The sequence below is a fragment of the Aotus nancymaae genome, unplaced genomic scaffold (assembly GCF_030222135.1).
Source record: "Aotus nancymaae isolate 86718 unplaced genomic scaffold, 86718_ANA_hifiasm-v0.15.2.pri h1tg000004l, whole genome shotgun sequence".
In the NCBI taxonomy this organism is placed as follows: domain Eukaryota; kingdom Metazoa; phylum Chordata; class Mammalia; order Primates; family Aotidae; genus Aotus; species Aotus nancymaae.
Window position 1 is genome coordinate 15,816,133 of NW_026988415.1, and position 21,353 is coordinate 15,837,485.

Here is a 21,353-nt window from a genome sequence, read left to right on the forward strand (position 1 = left end):
ACATCATTATGTACAGTTTAGAAAATGATGTTTGTCCCATAATGCCACACCACATAGAAATCCACTATTAATTATTTATATTTTTCAAGTCTCTTACCCGACTCTGTATATGTATATTCACACACATGAAATTGTATTGAACATACAATTCTATAATATGAATCAGTCTTTATTAGGGTGAGCCTAAATCTGCCTTCCTATTATTTCCTCCTGTGGTTCTGGCTCTTTCATAAAGAGCATCCTGAGATTCAGATGGCCGTGCTCACTTGGACAGCATATATACTAAAATCGAATGATACAGAGATTAGCATGGCCCCTGCACATGAATGACATGCAAATTTGTGAAGCGTTCCATATTTTTAGCAACATTGATGGAACTGGAGGCCATTCTTTAAGTAAAACAACTCAGAAATAGAAAGTTAAATACTGCATGTCCTCACTTATAAGTGGGAGCTAAATAACAAGTATACATGAACATAGAGAGTGGAATAATACCCACTGGAGACCGGGAATGGTGAGAGGATGGGAGGGAGTAAGGGGCGAGAAGTTATTTATGGGTACACTGTATACTATTTGGGTGATGGCTACACTGAAAGCCCAGACTTCACTACACAATACATCCATGAATCAAAACTGCACTTGTACCCCTTACATTTATACAAACAAAAAAAGAGACTAAGATGGCACTAGTTTCCACACAGCTCCCTTTTCGCAATAACTTTCAGTCACTGACACTTGCCTCCTCTGGGTTGCCTGCTTTTCCAAACACATCAAGCAGTGTTGACAAGCTCCTTCATGAGCCGGGCTCCAGTGGGCCAGTGGTCCTCTTGTCCTGTCGGGCCCGTAGCCGAGCCCATGGCAGGGAGAGCCTGAACAGAGTAGCCAATGAGTGTCTCTGTTCCCGCAGAGGCCTGGGACCTCTGCCAGAGCAGCACTAGGATGCAGATGCCTGCTGAGCAGCCACATCACACTCCTTAGTGTGTGATAATTCCATGTTCTGGCTAACTGCAACCCTGACAGCTTTTTGCAAGAACGGCTGCCCAGTCAGATCTCTTCCATCCCATACTTGCACAATTGGTTTTTAAAACACATTCCAAGGGCTTTTGATTTTTCCTGTCTATAGATTGAGCCAGATGCCATACACGTGTGTGTGTGTGTGTGTATGTGTGTGTGTGTGTGTGTGTGTGTGTACTGGGGTGGAGAAATATTTTTTTCTTGCCAAGGCCACAGCATTTTTGGAAGTCCTCTATTGGAATTGCTGTTGAGCCAGTTTATGTGCCATACAACAAAATCAGCCTCATTTCTTTATAGTCACACCTTGTTTGGAACCAAAAATAATATTATTCAGTTTGATCACCCACCTCATTCACTACACTTGCTGCCAAGTAGCTTTTAGCTGTTTCCAAAAATCAAATCTGCCTTCAAGAAACAAAGCCCTTTCCCTCCCTGCCTCCAGGAAGATTCCAAAGAATGTGCTATGGGCTATGGAGGTTTCTCTTTTTTCCAAAGAAAAGTTCCAGAAAAGTTGAGGACACTGTCCCTGGTGCAATGATTCCCCTCTAAGGGGGCCTCTTGGAAAGTCACAGTACTAGTTTGGATGTAGAAGGTCTTCTAGGTTTGCCAAGGAACCAACCAAATAAGCTCATAGCATTTTATTCACTTTTATATATTTAGAAATTAATGTATTGGCTTTGAAAGATTCACATTTTAAAAAATAGAAAAATAGAGCTTAGGGCCAGGCGCAGTTGCTCGTGCCTGTAATCCCAGCACTTCGGGGGGAAAAAGGCGGGCAGATCACCTGAGGTCAGGAGTTTGAGACCAGCCTGGCCAACATTGCAAAACCCCATCTCTACTAAAAATACAAACATTAGCTAGGCTTGGTGGCATATGCCTGTAATCCCAGCACTTTGGGAGGCCAAGGCAGGCAGATCACTTGAGGCCAGGAGTTCTAGACCTGCTTGGACAACATGGTGAAAGCTCCATCTCCACTAGAACTACAAAAATCAGCTGGGCGTGGTGGTGCACACCTGTAATCCCAGCTACTTGGGAGGCTGAGACAGGAGAATCGCTTGAACCGAGAAAGTGGAGGTTGCAGTGAGCCAGGATTGCGCAACTGCACTTCAGACTGGGCAACAGAGTGAGACTCTGTCTCAAAAAACAAACAAACAAAGACAAAGGGAGAAGAGTGTTTCAGGCAGAACAATATGACATGGGTCCATAGTGGGCCATGCACAAGGCAGGTTACTGCTGGAATACTTGCCGTGGTGAAGAACTGCAGGACACCCGGGGAGACGGGAGAGGTACAGCGTGAGAATGCACACCATGGAGTATTATGCGGCAGTGAAAAGCAATGGACCATATGTACCCCCAGCAGCATGGATGGATCTTAAAACCCTAGTATGGGTAAAAAAGAAAAAAAAGCAAGAAACTGCATCGGCTATATAGCATCTCACCATTTGAATTAATTAAAGTATAAGCACAGGCCAGGCGCCATGGCTCACGCCTGTAATCCCAGCACACTGGGAGGCTGAAGCAGGCAGATCACTTGAGGTCAGGAGTTGGAGACCAGCCTGGCTAACATAGTGAAACCCCGTCTCTACTAAAAGTATAAAAATTAGCTGGGTGTAGTGGTGGGCACCTGCAGTCCCACCTACTCAGGAGGCTGAGGCAGAAGCACTTGAACCCGGGAAGCGGAGGTTGCAGTGAGCTGAGATTGCATCAATGCACTCCAGCCTGGGTATCAGATTGAGACTGTCTAAAAAATATATGTGTGTGTGTGTGTGTGTGTGTGTGTGTGCATAGAAGACAATGTATATTTTACAAAACTACAGGCATACTAAAAGGTATATATTTACAGTATTAGAATGGGTACCTTTGCAGGGAGGGAAATGGCAGTGGGCTTTGGGAATAAAATGGAATAAATGAATGAATGAAACAAACCAAGCCGTATGTGGACCAACTGTGATACCATACCATGAACCAAGAAGTACCTTTCACTCAATCCTTTGCATCTGAGGTCACAAACAAAACCAAAAGCAAAGAAGAAAGGGAAAGGGGGAAAGTCAGGGGTGGGGAGGGAGGAGAAGGCACAGGATTCCAGGAGAAACGTCTTGTCTGCAGAGCCTGGTACATAGTAGGTGTTCAATAGATATTTGAGGGGATGAACATTGAGGGAATGAACATACAAGCATTCAAAACGTTCTACCTCAGGCCATCTGAAACTACTGGCTAAACAAATGGACCTTCAATTACGTAACATACTTGCCACCTAGTTATACACCGACCTTAGAGTTTGGGAGGTGATTCGACTTAGAGTTCTAGAGCGAGCCATCACTCAATTGCAGCTTCAGTTTGGAACGACATATTTAAGAGCTACTTTGGATATGACATCACAGCTTTCTTTCTGGGTAAAAGTCTCTGGTTGTCAGCACCATTAGGCAATGGGATTGTTACATTTATTTTGCTTTGGTAGAGTCTTCAACTCACAACAACAGATTAGCAGCCTCAACCCCCTCATTTTACACATGTAGAAATTGAGGCCCAGAGAGGTTAAGAGACTTGCTTAAAGTGACAGCACAGTGAGTGCAAGTCAGGACTGAGCCAACCAGAGCCTTTTCAATCACATTGCACATACCTGGTCACTTGGAAGGAGCAGAATTAACAAATGGTTGTATTGGTGAATGAGAGTAAAAGCTGTTTTCTGAAATCTGTGCCCATGCAGACGGAGTTATACTGATCTTCATTTTGATCCTGGTGGCAGTGTAAAAAAAAAAAAATTCCCTTATCTAACCAAACACATTGCCTTCCAAATTAATGTGTTCAAGCCAGGGCCTGCTTCGAGACGTTTAATGTTGCCCTTACAAATTAGAACCTGGGGTGTGGGAATTCCATCATCCTCACGAAGACTTCCTGTCACAACAGAGGCATTGTTCTCCTCACCCGGACTATTCGGTTTCGTGCCTTTTCTGTAAGACGTTAGGTATTGACTTTGTTTTGTTGGTGCTTTTGTAATCAGTCTAGACATGGACCTACACTGAACCATCCAGGAGGCAGATAAAACTCCCACAGTGGAATTAGGTAACCCCTCTGTGCTGTTCTCTCGGGGAAGGCTGAGCGGCCGCCCTTCCTCACCCAGCCCCCACACCTAAATGTTCACGAACACGACCACAGAATAGACTGAATTCACTAATGGAAGAGGTGGGAAACATTCTGTCTCTGAAAATACTCCCCGTCCCATAGTAATCTTAGTTTGGTACTTGGGATGAATTTGTCGCCCACATTTTAGTCTTAGCCAGGGCACTAAGTGCGGCCTATTTGGAAATGAAAAGGAGCTTTCTGCATGGATCCTAGAGACTGCTTACTTCCAGGTTTCCACAATCAAGAACCTGTAGATTTTCCTTTACCCTAAACGAGCAAAGGCAAAGCACGACAAAAGGCATGGGGAGAGAGCAGGGCATAGATTTCTTGAATTCAATTGTACTGCGTTTTCTGTGCTATCTTGATGCAAATTGGATTTTTTGTTTTTTTAGAGACAGGGTCTCAGTCTGTTGCTCTGGCTGGAGCGCAGAGGTGCAATCACGGCTCACTGCAGCCTTGACTTTCCAGACTCAGGGACCCTCCAACCTCAGCCTCCCAAACAGCTGGAATTATAGGCACATGCCACCACACCTGGCTAACTTTTTATTTTTTATAGAGATGGGATCTCATGTTGCCCAGGCTGGTCTCAATCTCCTGGCCTCAAGCAATCCTCCTGCTTTGGCCTCCCAAAGTGCTGAAGTTTTGAATTTGTTTACTATCACAGAATAAATAGAGGCATGACTTGTGTTTCACAATTACCATGGCTAATTACATTTTCTTTTACTATTACAATACATTGCCAATAGTAACAATGCTTTGCCCTTCTGGAAAATCTGAAAAGGTGTGTCCCATCCTCAGAGCCTTCCAGACACCATCCATACATGTGACAGGAGAAGCTTCTAGAGGATAGGGAATTCCAAATAAGAATGTGTGCCTTAGGCTTTCAGTCAACAGAACCATTCAGCCTGGCACCTCCCACAGCACTCATCGATATCCCTTACACTTGGTCACACCACAGAAGATGTTTATGGAAGGAACATCAATTTGAGTGTCCAAAGTCCTGGCAGATGGGGAGGAAACTACTCACTTTCTCTCAGACGATCAGGACCACAGACCTTCACATCTACACAGAAACGAGGCCACCAAGCACTGGTGGAATTACAGGCATAAGCCTGTATGTGAAATCCCAAATGTGAAATGTAATTGTATCCCTCAACTCTGACCTGCTTCAATTGCTACTGATGGAGCACTCATTAGTAACCTAGGGCTCATTTCACTTAGAATAAAATCATATTGTTTTCTGCCGTGTTACCAACAAGAAAGTCTTATTCTTTCCCAATTTTCTAGAACTTGTTTATGGCTACAGTTGCAAAAACCCAATAGGGCAAAAATGTTGTCTAGGAACTATGGCAAAAATTAGGCTGTTTTCAAGTGGCCACACTGTCTAAACTTCTGAATCAATTTCCTCCTTAACTTTCTATTTAGAGCAATCAAAGCCCTAAATCATCCAAGAAAGATTAGATGTTTTCCCAGTGTGTGTGTGTGTGTGTGTGTGTGTGTTGTTTTGTTTTTGTTGTTGTTGTTTGTTTGTTTGAGACGGGGTTTCACTCTGTCGCCCAGGCTGGAGTGCAGTGGTGCAATCATGGCTTACTGCAATCTTGACCTCCCACACTCAAGTGAACCTCCCACCTCAGCCTCCCAAGTAGCTGGGACTATAGGCACATGTGACTCTACCCAGCTCCAGTATGTTTTCGTTCTGTGTATTTTACCATACTTGAACTCTATGAAAATCAATAAGCTATGTATGTATATATACAAAAAGAAAATAGCATAGGCCAGGCGCAGTGGCTCATGCCTGTAATCCGAGCATTTGGGAGGCCAAGGTGGGAGAATCACTTGAGCCCCAAAGGTCAAGGCTGCAGTGAGCCATGTTCATGTCACTGCACTCTAGTCGGGGTAACAAAGCGAGCCCTGGTCTCAAAAGAAAACAGTATATTTAGTATGCCAAATCTTTTGAATTATAAAAAGTTTGCTATATTACCATTATTTCAGTCCAGAAGCCTGTAGTTAGTGGTTGTCTTTCTAATATCATGAATATTTCAAACACAGCTTAGGGCTCCCAACAAATTAGAATCTATCCCAAACTGATTGCCACAAATTCTCCTTTTCAGGAATAAGTTTACCATCTCCTTAGTTCTTTAAGTTGCTTTTAAACTTTGAGATTTTCTGTTGCACCAAAGGATTAGTTCTAATGTTGATGGTCTCATTTCCTGTAATTTCAGACTCTCATTTAGTCCTACAGCAGTTGATAATATGAAATCTATGGTTCCTCAGTATGGCTCCCCTATGTGAGTTTTGGTAAAACCCTAGAAAACTGGAGAGGTTTTTGTCAACATTCTCTCACCAGCATCGGGTTGGCCCCAGCATCACTAAGAACACTATCGATTACATTAAGTCCTGTATTGCCTGTTCCAGGCTGGTTCTGAGGCTCACATGGAGAAATAGGAGGGTTTTGTTTTGTTTTTTGTTTGTTTGTTTGTTTTTGAGACAGAGTCTTACTCTGTCGCCCAGGCTGGAGTGCAGTGGTGTATGATCTCGGCTCACAGCAACCTCCACCTCCTGGGTTCAAGCAATTCTCATGCCTCAGCCCCCCAAGTAGCTGGGACTATAGGCACATGCCTCCATGCCCAGCTAATTTTTTGTATTTTTAGTAGAGGTGTGGTTTTGCCATGTTGGCCAGGCTGGCCTCAAACTCCTGGCATCAAGTGATCCACCCACTTCAGCCTCCCCAAGTGCTGGGATTACAGGCATGAGCCACCATGGCTGGCTAATTTTTGTATTTTTAGTAGAGATGGGGTTTCACCATGTTGGCCAGTCTGGTATTGAACTCCTGACCCCAAGTGATCTGCCTGCCTTGGACCCCCAAAGTGCTAGTATTATAGGTGTGAGCCACCACGCCTGGCCTTTTTTTTTTTTCTTCTGAGACAGGGTCTCACTCTGTCACCCAGGCTGGAGTGCAGTGGTACAATCTCAGCCTCAACCTCCTGGGCCCAAGCAATCCTCCCACCTCAGCTTCTTGAGTAGCTGGGACTACAGGCATGCACCATACCCAGATTTTTTGTTTTTTAGAGATCTCCTATGTATGTTACTCATGTTGGTCTCGAATTCCTGGCCTCAAGCAATCCACCCTTTTTGGCCTCCCAGAGTGCTAGGATTACAGGTGTGAGGTACCTTGCCCCAGGCCAAAAACTTGCTATTAATCTGTCTTGCCTCATCTCCTGATTATTAATAATTTCTCTTGAAATGGCCTTTTTAAAGCCTCACCAGTGGTCTGATTTTGCCTAACAATGCAGTGGGACTCCAGCCCCCATCTTTTGTTTTTTGGGGCGCAAAGGTCTATCTCAGATATCTTCCAACGTCTCTCTTATTGGTCACTGTTGCTTCATCCCTTAGCTAGAGCAGGAGGTAAGGCCCCATGCAATGGCCATCCATTATAGGTCACCCCCAGGAAATACTGAAATCCCACTGAAGTTACCACTCAACTGTTAGGCAGAACTAGGTTTGCAAGAGCGTGCTCATAGCAAAGCCATCAATGATTTAGAGATGAGTATCAGTTACAGCTCCGTGGGACACGGGGAGCAGAACGAGTGTCTAACAGGAGATCGGGTTCTATATAGCCACACTATGAGGAAGGTTTAGGCCTCCCAAGAGTTGACTGGAACAGCTGAAGCCTGTGCTATGAACCGGCCACAGACCTAAGGAAAAAGCTCTTCATGTTCTCCAAGAGCTTGCCAGGCCCGTCCACTCAATTAATCCTGACAAGAGCTTCAGTTACAGAAAGACTTTCCCCAGCAGTGAGGCAGGAAGCCTGCCTGCTCACGTACCCACATCCAACACCCGCTCTCAGTAGGAGCCTGCTGCTTACATAGAGAAGCTTTGCAGTGATTCCTTTCTCCTTGTGCCTGGACTTGGCTGTGTTGATCCGCGGCTCCCCTGCCTAGTCTGTGAGCCACAGGCCTTGCTCCTGTTGCTTGAAAAAAATACCTTTCAGCCTGGTGTGTGCTCTGAAGCACAGTGAGTCACAGGCCTTCTCACACAATCTGGCCCAGGCACTTCCAGAAGTCCATTTTCCCAGGTGAGATAGAAGCCAGCAAGCACACGGGGCTCGGTTTTCTGAGATTCCCATTTTGCTTTTGGCTTTAAGTCCTGAATTGCAAGTCAGAGCAACTGAACCCAACTTCCTCAGTTGCTGAGTGTCTCAGAGGTGTCATCCGTAATGTTCCTGTGAGTCCACATGAAACCGTAGGCTTCAGAAAAGGCAGCCAGCCAGGACTGGTTTCAAGTGCCTTCCACATTCTTCCTCTAGAAGAGTTCTCCGGAAGCTGCAGAGCTTAGTGTTTCTTATCCAAAACTCTTCTGGCATTTTTTATTTGTAATAATTCCAAACCCACTCAACATTCTTATAACAACTGAGATTGGGGAGAGAGAGTGGGGAAAAAGAATTGGTTCCACGATTAAGGGCATACTCACTCCTAGGTGCTGATTTTCAAACACAAGTGAATTTGATGGCCCTTGTTTGAGCTCTCAGGGAGTGTTGATTTCTTTCTTGAGATCTCCACAGTTTTTCTTTTCTTTCTTTCCCTTTTTATTTTATTTATTTATTTTTTTTGAGACAGGGTCTCACTCTCTCACCCAGGCTGCAGAGCAGCAGCACGATCATGGCTCACTGCAGCCTTGACTGCCCAGGCTTACGTGCTCCTCCCACCTTAGCCTCCTGAGTAGCTGGAACTATAGGTATGTGTCACCATGCCAGCTAATTTTTTTGGGTATTTTGTAGACACAGGGTGGACTCAAGTGATCTACCTGCCTTGGACTCCCAAAGTGCTGGGATTACAGTTGTGAGCCATTGCACCTGGCTGCTTTTCTACTGAGGGAGGCTGATTTGGATGGTGGACGTGTAGGATTTGGGGTTGCCAGGGGCAGGGTATGATGGTGCCTGAGGTCCCGTTCTAGTGCTGTGTTACAGCAGGAGATTGGGCAGGGCCTGGTAGCAGCTGAGCTTATGCCTTTCAAACAAGGGCACTGCAGAGCTCCCTGCTGCAGCCAGCACAAGGCCCAGAGGTGGGTTTCCCCATCCTCCACATGTCCTACTCTCTGTGCTGCATCCAGGAAGAGACAGAAATCACCCAGGGGCAGAGCAGGCAGGCAGGCCCTTGAGGTCAACCAGTCTAGCCCCTCAGCCAGCAGATGGTGCAAGTAAGGGCTCAAGGTAAATGAAGGACATTGGGATGGTTCTAGAGCCTGGTGCCTCCTGCTTCCAACCCAAGGCTCTCTTGGTTTCCAGTTCTTGAATGGGACGAGAAACAAGACAGCATCTGCCAGGCCAGAATCTAGAAGTTTCTCCCTCTCAGGGTCCCTGAGTTCTTATCACTAACTTACATCACTAATGTTTGCAAAAAGAATCAGACCAATAATACCAGGTAGAATCTGAATTGCCTAGGCACCAGGTGCTAGAGCAGTTGCTGGTGAGCCTATTAGAATAGGTATTTCCTACGAGTCCTACGAGACATGAATTTTCCTTAGAGAAACACATGGAGAGTTACTTCAAGGGTGATGGAGAAGAAAAAACACATTTGCTCAAGGGGCATGGTCATTTTCTTCTGAAGTAACTCACACACAGACCTCTCCCCCTGGAAGGTTAGCAATGCAATTATTCAGAGATCTGCCTCTCACAAGTCTGCTCAGCCCTTCATTATAGGGAAGCAGAATTCAGCCACTGATTCCAGAAACCATTTTCCAAGAATAACAGCATATCTGGCCTAATATATTATTCTTTTCACTTTTCCTCCTTATGTTACTTGCTGGCAACCTAAGGAGGCTGGGCATTGCCTTTTATCCATACCTATTACTGAGGCCTGGCCAAGCCCCTTCTCTGGAAGTCTTAGCTTTAGGAGTTCACACACTTAGTTCTTAGAACTGGGGAGAAAGGTTGACAATGGCAGAGAAGTATGAATGAGGATAAACTCACACACTCCCTACAGTAGGAATGCAAACTATATCTCCATCAGTACTAAGGGGTGGGATCACAAGGACTTGGTCTAACCTGGGCCGCAGTACACCTTCTCCCAAGGCCCTGGTGGCTCCCTAAGTATAAAGAACCATGCCTGAGAGATTATAGGGAGGAATCTTGTGATTATTTCACTCAAGTATACATTGACAAGGTGGGCGGATCACCTGAGGTCAGGAGTCCAAGACCAGTCTGGCCAACATGGTAAAACCCTGTCTCCACTAAAAATACACACACACACACACATACACACACAAATTTGCCGAGCATGCTGGTGCACACCCATAATCCCAGCTACTTGGGAGGCTGAGTCAGGAGAATCGCTAGAACCTGGGAGGCAGAGATTGCAGTGAGCCTAGATCATGTCACTGCACTCCAGCCTGGGCGACATAGCAAGACTCTGTCTCAAAAAAAGAAGAAGAAGAAGTATACTTGAGTTTTTATCTTTATGCATCTCTTTCCATGTTTTTTTTTAGTTGACACCAAGTGATTAGCTATTGCATATAGATAGCTCCAAAATTTTGCAAGAAAATCTCTTCCTTAGTCAAAACCTCCATTTTAATTTCCTCCAAACCAGTTCTTAAACTTTTTTTGTTGTTGTTCAAGAGATAGTCAGACATTTCTTTGAGAATCAGATAAAAGCTTAAGTCTCTTTAGAAAAAAATGTACAGATACACTCTGGTCAGCAGCCTCTATGATGGCTTGCAATGGTCCCTTGGCATTCACATCCTCATGTAATCCCTTCCCCTTAAATGTAGACTGGACCTAGTGACTTGTTTCTAATGAACAGGATGCAGCAAAAGTAATGAGATTGGGTTACAAAAACACTCTGGCTTCCTTATGTGTATTTAAAAAAAAGAAAGACTGGCTGGGCACAATGGCTCACACCTGTAATTCTAGCACTTTGGAAGGCCAAGGTGGGCGGATTGATTGAACCCAGGAGTTCAAGATCAGCCTGGGCAACACAGTGAAACCCTATCTCTACAAAATTTTAAAAATTAGCCAGGCGTGGTGGCACGCACCTGTAGTCCCAGCTACTTGGGAGGCTGAGGCAGGAGGATTGCATGAGCACAGGAGGTCAAGGGTGCAGTGAGCTCTGATTGTGCCACTGCACTTCAATCTAGACAACAGAGTGAGACCCTGTCACAAAAATAAAAAATAAAAGAGTGGTTTCCATTGATGGAGCTGAAAAACACAGCAAGAGAACTTCACGATGCATACACAAGTTTCAATAGCCAAATCGACCAAGCAGAAGAAAGGATATCAGAGATTGAAGATCAACTCAATGAAACAAAATGAGAAGGCAAGAATAGAGAAAAATGAGTAAAAAGAAATGAAAGCCTCCAAGAAATACAGGATTATGTGAAAAGACCTAATCTACGTTTGATAGGTGTACCTGAATGTGACGGAGTGAATGAATCCAAGCTGGAAAACACTCTTCAGGTTATTATCCAGGAGAAGTTCCCCAACCTAGCAAGGCAGGCCACCATTCAAGTCCAGGAAATACAGAGAACACAACAAAGATGTTCCTCAAGAAGAGCAACCCCAAGGCACATAATCGTCAGATTCACCAGGGTTGAAATGAGGGAAAATATGCTAAGGGCACCCAGAGAGAAAGATCAGGTTACCCACAAAGGGAAGCCCATCAGACTCACAGTAGATCTCTCTGCAGAAACCCTACAAGCCAGAAGAAAGTGAGGGCCAATACTCAACATCCTTAAAGAAAAGAACTTTCAACCCAGAATTTCATATCCAGCCAAACTAAGCTTCATAAGTGAAGGAAAAATAAAATCCTTTACAGACAAGCAATTGCTGAGAGATTTCATCACCACCAGGCCTGCCTTATAAGAGCTCCTGAAAGAAGCACTAAACAAGGAAAGGAACAACCAGTACCGGCCACTCCAAAAACGTACCAAATGGTAAAGAGCATCGACACAATGAAGAAAATGTGACAACTAACAGGCAAAACATCCAGCTAGCATCAAAATGGCAGGATCAAATTCACACATAACAATATTAACCTTCAATGTAAATGGGCTAAATGCCCCAATCAAAAGACACAGACTGGCAAATTGGATAAAAAGCCAAAACCCATCGGTGCTGTATCCAGGAAACCCATCTCACATGCAAGGATACACAAAGGCTCAAAATAAAGGGGTGGAGGAAGATTTACCAAGCAAATGGAGAGCAAAAAAAAGCAGGAGTTGCAATTCTCATCTCTGATAAAATGGACTTTAAAGCAACAAAGATCAAACGAGACAAAGAAGGACATTACATAATGGTAAAAGGATCAATGCATCAAGAAGAGCTATCGATCCTAAATATACATGCACCCAATACAGGAGCACCCAGGTAAATAAAGCAAGTTCTTAACAACCTACAAAGAGACTTAGACTCCTACACAATAATAGCAGGAGACTTTAACACTCCATTGTCAATATTAGACAGATCAACAAGACAGAAAATTAACAAGGATATCCAGGACTTGAACTCAGAGCTAGAGCAAGCAAACCTAATAGACATCTACAGAATTCTCCACCCCAAATCCACAGAATATACATTCTTCACAGCACCAGATCACACCTACTCTAAAATTGACCACATAATTGGAAGTAAATCACTCTTCAGCAAATGCAAAAGAATGGAAATCATAACAAACTGTCTCTCAGACCACAGTGCAATCAAATTAGAACTCAGGATTAAGAAACCCACTCAGAACTGCACAACTTCATGAAAACTGAACAACTGGCTCTTGAATGTTGACTGGATAAACAATGAAATGAAGGCAGAAATAAAGATGTTCTTCCAAACCAACAAGAATGAAGACACAACGTACCAGAATCTCTGGGACACATTTAAAGCAGTGTCTAGAGTCTGGGAAATTTATAGCAATAAATGCCCACCAGAGAAGAGAGGAAAGATCTAAAATCAACACCCTATCATCAAAAGTGAAAGAGCTAGAGGAGCAAGATCAAAAAAACTCAAAAGCCAGCAGAAGACAAGAAATAACTAAGATCAGAGCAGAACTGAAGGAGATAGAGACACAAAAACCCTTCAAAAAATCAATAAATCCAGGAGCTGGTTTTTTGAAAAGATCAACAAAGTAGACAGACCACTAGTTAGATTAATAAAAAAGAAAAGGGAGAAGAATCAAATAGATGCAATAAGAAACGAAAAAAGGGATATCACCACCGATTCTACAGAAATACAAACCACCATCACAGATTATTACAAACAACTCTATGCACATAAACCAAGTCCTAACACCATAAAAACCCTAGAAAAAAATGTAGGTAAAACCATTCAGGACATAGATATAGGCAAGGACTTCATGACTAAAACACCAAAAGCACTGGCAACAAAAGCCAAAAGAGACAGATGGGACCTAATTAAACTCCAGAGCTTCTGTACAGCAAAAGAAACAGTCATTAGAGTAAACTGGCAACCAACAGAATGGGAAAATATTTTTGCAATCTACCCATCTGACAAAGGGCTAATATCCAGAATCTACAAAGAACTAAAACAGATTTACAAGAAAGAAACAAACAAACCCATCCAAAAGTAGAAGAAGGGTATGAACAGATACTTTACAAAAGAAGACATACATGAGGCCAACAAACATATGAAAAAATGCTCATCGTCACTGATTATTGAGAAATGCAAATCAAAACCACATTGAGATACCACCTCACACCAGTTAGAATGGTGATCATTAAAAAATCTGGAGACAACAGATGCTGGAGGGGATGTGGAGAAATAGGAACACTTTTACACTGTTGGTGGGAGTGTAAATTAGTTCAACCATAATGGAAGACAGTGTGGCAATTCCCCAAGGATCTAGAAATAGAAAGGCCATTTGACCCAGCAATCCCATTACTGGGTATATATCCAAAGGATTATAAATCGTTCTACTATAAGGACACATGCACACGAATGTTCACTGCAGCACTGTTTACAATAGCAAAGACCTGGAACCAACCCAAATGCCCATTGATGATAGACTGACAGGGAAAATGTGGCACATATACACCATGGAATATTATGCAGCCACCAAAAACGATGAGTTCGTGTCCTTTGTAGGGATATGGATGAACCTGGAAACCATCATTCTCAGCAAACTGACACAAGAACAGAAAATCAAACACCACATGTTCTCACTCATAGGCGGATGTTGAACAATGAGACCACAGGAACACAGGTAGGGGAGCATCACACACTGGGGTCTGTTGGAGGGGGCCAAGGGAGGGACAGCGGGCGGGTGGGGAGGTCAGGGAGGTATAACATGGGGAGAAATGCCAGATATAGGTGATGGGGGGATGGAGGCAGCAAACTACATTGCCTTGTGTGTACCTATGCAACAATCCTGCATGATCTGCACATGTACCCCGGAACCTAAAGTACAATAAAAAAAGAAAAAAGAACAAAGTTGGAGGAATCACATTTTCCCATTTCAAAACTTAACTACAAAGCATTGACATATAGATCAATTGAACAGAACTGAGAGTCCAAAGAATAGTCCCTTCAACAAATGATACAGACACATCTGGATATCTACATGCAAAAGAAGAAAACTGTACCTCTTACTCAAAGCATACACAAAAATTGAACTCAAAATTGGTCAAAGACGCAAATGTGAGTGCTACAACTATAACATTCTTAGAAGAAAACACAAGTCTGAATTTTTATGACATTGGATTTGGCAATGGGTACTTAGATATAACACCAACAGTACAAGCAATTATAAGAAAGATATAGATAAATTAGACATCACCAAAATTAAAGAGTTTGTGCTTCAAAGAATACTAGCAAGAAAATGAAAAGATAAATCATGGAATGGGAAAATATATTTTAAAATCATATGTCTGATAACAAACGTGTACCTGGATATAAATAATTCTTACAATGTGATCATAAAAAGAGAAATAAGACAAGTATAATGGGCAAAGGATCTGAACAGTCATTTCATATATATATATATCTCCAATAAGCACATAAAAAGATGCCCGACACCACCATTAGCCATTAGGGAAACACAAATCAAAATCACAGTGAGACACCACTTCACCCTCACCCAAATTACTATAATAAAAATATTGGAAAATATGTGATCATGAGGGCATAAAGAAATTGGAACTCTCCTACATTGCTGCTGGGAATCTAAAATTGTGCAAGTGCTTTGGAAAACAGTCTGGATGTTCTTAAAATGTTAAACATAGAGATATCATTTGACCCAACAACTCAACTCCTAGGTATATACTCAAAAAAATTGAAAGCAGGGATGTGACCAGTTATTTGTCCATCAGTGTTCATTGTAGCATTATTCACAATAGCTGAAAGACAGAAGCAACTCAAGTGTCCATCAACAGATGAATAAACAAAATATAGTATATCCATACAATGAAATATTATTTAGCCATAAACAGGAAGTTTGGATACATGCTACAACATTAATGAACACTGGAAAACACCATGCTAAGAGAAAGAGAAGATTTTGAATGTTCACAACACAAAGAAACGATAAATGTTTGAGATGATGGATGTGCTAATTACCCCGATTTGCTAATTACACATTGTAGACGTGTATCAAAACATCACTCTGTATCCCATTAAATATGTACAATTATTACATATCAACTAAAAATAAGAGGCGAAAAACGCAATGATTAAAAAAACCCATTATGCAAATGAAGGAAGCCAAACACCAAAGGTAAAATATTCTATGATTCCACTTTTATGAAATACATAGCATAGGCAAATTCATAGAGACAGAAAGTGGATTAGAGGTTACCAGGGGCTCCAGGGAGGAGAGGACAGGGAGTTATTTCTAAATGGGTTATAGAGTTTCTATTTCAGATGATGAAATAGTTTTGGAAACAGATAGTGGTGATAGTTCCACAACGTTGTGTAACTAATGACACTAAATTTTGCATTTAGAAAGTGGTTAAAATGGCAAGTTTTATTTTGTATGTATTTTCACACAATTTTTGAAAAATTAATAATGTAATATACCCCAAAACCATTGAATTATACCCTTTTAATGGGTAAATTGTATGATATGTGAACTATATCTCAGTAAAGCAGTTTAACAAAACCAAGTAAATACCTAAAACAAGAAAAAAATCTTGTACATGAATGTTCGAGTTATGCATGAGAGCCAAAAAGTGGAAACAATTCAAGTGTCCATCAATCTATGAATGGTTTAAACAAAATATGGGGTAGCCACACAACAGAATATTATTCAGCCTTAAAGAGAAATGAAGTATAAGTCATATTACAACTTGGATGAACATTGAGAACACGATGCTAAGGGAAAGAAGCCAGTCACAAAATACCACACGCTATATGATTCCATTCATATGAAAGTCCAAAACAGAAAAAATCTGTAGAGACTGAAGTATTAGATTGGCACAAAAGTAATTGTGGCTTTTCCCATTACCTTTAGTGGCAAAACTGCAATTACTTTGCACCAAACTAATACATCAGTGGTTGCCTGGGACTAGGGCATGGGGTTAAATATGGAGAGAGGCAGCTAATAGGTATAGGTTTCCTTTTGGGGAGTGTTGAAATTTTCATAAAATTAGATAATAGTGATGCTTGCACATCTCTTTTACCATACTAAAAACTACTGAACTTGATAAAATGTCCCTTGGTGGACAGGAAGTACAATTTGTTTAATTCACCAGTGTATACCCAGAAAATAGCACCATACCTGACACAGGATAAACACCTGACACATTTTTCTTGACCAACTAAATAAGTAAGTGGTGAATGCCTTTAAAAAAACTTATTAAACTCTATACGTTAAATGGGTGAGGTTTGCAGCATATGAAATATACCTCAATAAAACCGTTTTATTTTGTTTTTTGTTTGTAAAAAAAAAAGACCTAGTGGCTGTTTAGGGCAATCTCGCTGATTCCACATCACTTTCATTCCCTTCAGAGACATCTGGAAAGGTGGCAGGGTGCAGTGGAGAGAAGGAGCAGTGAAGACAGTTAGAGTCACTGAGCACCTACTACGTGCCCATGCTAATTGCAGTCATACATCCCATCTCATTTAATCTACGCTCTGATTGTGCCCATTTTACAGAGGAGGGGATTCATTGGTTCAAAGTCACACAATCTCAGTGGTGGAGCCATGTTTCTAGAGTAGTCTTCAGCCTCTAAGTTCATTCTCTCTCCACGCTACCACACTGCTCTAGGAACTTAGCACCTACGATAAAGACACTCTCCCTTGTGCTGTGTGAGTCTTGACTCCCTCACATATTATGTGAGGGAGTTGAACTGTAGCAGCAGCGGCACACTCAAATGCCCACTGGGGTCCCATAGGCCATGTAAATGCATGAAGTAGGTCAGGCCTGGAAATGGTCATGGCAACTCCAATGCATGGCCCACCTCAAGGGAACAGTGTGTACTGACTGCAGTTCATTGTTGTCACATGGTAACAAAGGGCCTGTGGTGGCCTGATCCTGATTTTTCACTAGAAGCCAAAAATATGGGTTTTAAATGTTGGCAACTAGTTCAAGGTTAAAAAAAAATTGTAGCCAGGTGTGGTAGCTCACGTTTGCAATCCCAGCATTTTGGGAGGCTGAGGTGGATGATCCCTTGAGGTCAGGAGTTTGAGACCAGCTTCACCAACAGGGTGAAACCCCATCTCTACTAAAAATACAAAAATTAGCTGGGCGTGGTGTAGGCACCTGTAATCCCAGCTACTCAGGAGGTTGAGGCAGGGCAATCACTTGAACTCAGGAGGCAGAGGCTGCAGTGAGCCGAGACCACGCCACTGCACTCCAGCCTGGGCAACAGAGCAAGACGCTGTCTCAAAAAAAGAAAATAAAAGAAAATCATTTTGGGGCTAGGCATGGTGGCTCATGCCTGTAATCCCAGCACTTTGGGAGGCCCAAGCAGGCAGATTGCCTGAGGTCAGGAGTTTGAGACCAGTCTGGCAAACATGGTGAAACCCCTTCTTTACTAAAAATACAAGAAAATTGCCAGGCATGGTGACATGCGCCTGTAATCCCAGTTACTCAGGAGGCTGAGGCAGGGGAATTGCTTGAACTAGGGAGGTGGAGGTTGCAGTGAGCCAAGATCGCACCACTGCACTCCAACCTAGGTGACAGAGCGAGACTCCATCTCAAAAGAAACAAACAAAACTATTTGGTCCAAACAAAACATTTACCTAATGTTTCCACCTGAGGGACCACCAGTCTGCAAATCTGAACTAGGTGTTGTCTGATGTACATTCTGGCTTTCACATTCCCTGAACCTCCATACTGCAGACCTGACCCTGTCTGCCTCAGTGAGTACAGGGTTCAAACTGATGTTCTGGATGTCCTCTGCATTGTCCCTGTGGGAAAGCAGAACACAGAGGGCAGCTTCTGCAGGCCTGGGCTCCTAATCTGCAAAGGCAACTTCTGAATATGGGACGCAGTTTTCCTTCCCAAAGTGGGCGTTACTTTTCCTCCTCTTCTGCCCGGGCAAATTGGGTTGTTGGGTAAATATGTGGGTGAGCTGCCAGCCACCACACGTATGGCAAGTGGTGTCGGTAACTTCAAATTTTCAAAATAAGAGAGAGGCCTTGGTTCAATCTCTTACCAAGCCCCACCCAACACAGTAAGATGGCATTCTGAAATAACTCCTCTTCTTCATTTATCCAGAAACAAGGCCAGAGCCAAGAATGTGTAAAAGTAGCTCTCTGAATTGTTAGGTTTGCATCTTGGATGTTATCATGAGTTTTGCAGTTTAGCCAAGGAATAGGTGCTATCTTGTCCTTCTGGTGGTTTGGAAATGATAACAGATTAAATGTGACATTAATGTTTGGCTTTTGAAAACATACATTCGTGGCCATAAGGGAGCCAAAATTAAAGAAAAAATTATTTTGCACAATTCCCCAGTGCACTAGAGTGGTCCCTGGACACACTATAAGTAAAAAAAAAAAAAAAAAAGTAAAAGTGTTTCCACAGAATGTTTGATACTGATTCCATCTTTTCTTGCTACAAAGAGAGAAACCTTCTGGTAAAAATTACAGAGTTGGCAGTCCCAGGAAATCCTGAATTTTCACGCCCAAAGTCTTGCTTCTCTCACTGCAATGGACTGACCTTGGGGAAGATGAGTTAGAGACATGGGCTTGCTTGGGGACAGGGGCCACGGGTGTGAATGTTACAAGGAACAGACAGTGGGAATTTGTAGGGGACAGAAAGGAACTCTTGAGCAGGTCTGTCAGTGGGATGAATAGTCAGCACCTCCCAAGGTCAAAGGCAAGATGGAGGTGTGGGGTTAGCGCTTCCGTCTACTCAGGATGGAAGTGGACTCTTCGCTGCTGTCTCTCTACACATCAACAGACTTATTAAGCCTGTTCCCAAGAGTCTGATTCTCCTTAGGGTCCTTCATGGGGACAACGGTAGCATGTACCAGAAACAAACACCCACCCAGCTGTGGGCATTGCCTCTTCCCCAACTCCTACATATTGTCATCACCACCTGCTTGCAGAATTGTCCTGAACAAACGTGTTGGCCTTCACTCATGACCTTCCCGGCCCTTAGCTTCCTATTTAGCGCTGTACCCCAGCTCCTCACCCAGGTCTTGACAACCTCTTGGGGGGACATGCTCCTCTGCCGGCACTGGTTGACCCCTCACAATGACACCCATTCTTGCCTCCAAGAGGTGTACTAGGCTGAAATATGTCCCACTCCAAAAGATATCCACATCCTAATCCCCAGAACCTGTGACTATCCCCTTATATTGAACCAGGAGCTTTGCAGAGCTGATTAAATTAAGGTTCTTGCAATGAGAAGATTATCCTGTATGATCTGGGTAGATCCTCAATGCAATTACAAGTGTCCCTATAAGAGGGAGATTTGGCCGAGGCAGGTGGATTGCCTGAGCTCAGGACCAGACTGGGCAACACGGTGAAACCCCAACTCTACTAAAATACAAAGAAGGAGATTTGACACAGACAGAAGAGAAGGCAATGTGAGCATGGAGGCAGACATTGGAGTGACGTGGCCACAAGTCAAGGCATGCTGGCAACCACCAGAGATGGAAAAGGCAAGTAAGGGGTGTGTAGCTAGAGCTTCCAGCGGGAGGGCAGCCCTACCGACACATTGATTTCGGATCAGTAATGCTGATTTTGGATTTCTGGCCTCCAGCACTATGAGAGAATAAATTTCAGTGGTTTTTAAGCCACCAAATTTGTAGTAATTTGTTACAGCAGCCAGAAGAAACTAACACAAGAAGGATGTTCCTCAACTTCAGGCAAGACCCCTCCTTAGTGGGGGACTTCACCTGGCCCCTAAGGTAAAGTCTATTCATTTGTGGCATACCAAAGAGGCGAGACCAACAGGGCCAACACGGGCTTTGCTTCCCAGGGTGAAACTTTGGGGCCCAGGAATCTTGGGAAGTCCCAGAGACAAAAGTGGATTATTTAATCTCAAGTCACAGAAATTCCAAACTTACAGAGAACACTAAAGTGATAAAATGCTTTGTGGCAGGATTGAGACTTCCCAGCAGACTCATTGACAAGCGTGAACGGCATGAGACTCGGGCCCTGATGCTTTCAAAATCTTCCTGGCAGGTGGTTCAGAAAACGCTAGCCTGAAAGTATTTTGCATAAACTTATTTATTAACTACAAACTTTCCCTCTTGGCCTTGGGTGCATCTTACTATCACCTGGGGAGCTTTTAAAATTCCTTATGAGCAAGCTGCAACCAAGACCAATTAGATCAGGATGTCTGGGGACAGGATTCAGGTATCAGGTTTTTTTTTGTTTTTTGTTTTTTGGTTTTTTTTTTTTTTGAGACAGAATCTCATCCTGTTGCTCAGGCTGGAGTGCAGTGGTGTGATCTCAACTCACTGCAATCTCTGCCCATGAGGTTCAAGCAATTGTCCCGCCTCAGCCTCTCAAGTAGCTGGATTTACAAGTGCTCACCACAACACCTGGTTAATTTTTATATTTTTAGTAGAGATGGGGTTTTACCATGTTGGCCAGGCTGGTCCCAAACTCTTGACCTCAAGGGATCCACCCACCTCCACCTTCTCAAAGTGCTGGGATTACAGACATGAGCCACTGTGCCTGGCCAAGTATCAATATTTTTTAAAGCTCTCTGCCTAGATGATTGTAGCGTGCCAAGTTGGAGGACTGCTGCTTAAGTTGTAGCACTCAACCTGTTCCACGCCCTCATAGAATGCAACCCTGGGACGTTGGGATGGAGGAA

General features: G+C 43.2%; 1 non-coding gene across 1 annotated transcript; it reads left to right on the forward strand.

The window, feature by feature from the left end:
- Positions 1-258: 258 nt before the first annotated feature.
- Positions 259-361, forward strand: LOC135269261 (U6 spliceosomal RNA). Its single transcript, XR_010337590.1, has one exon. It is a non-coding gene; the product is annotated as a U6 spliceosomal RNA (small nuclear RNA).
- Positions 362-21,353: the final 20,992 nt, after the last annotated feature.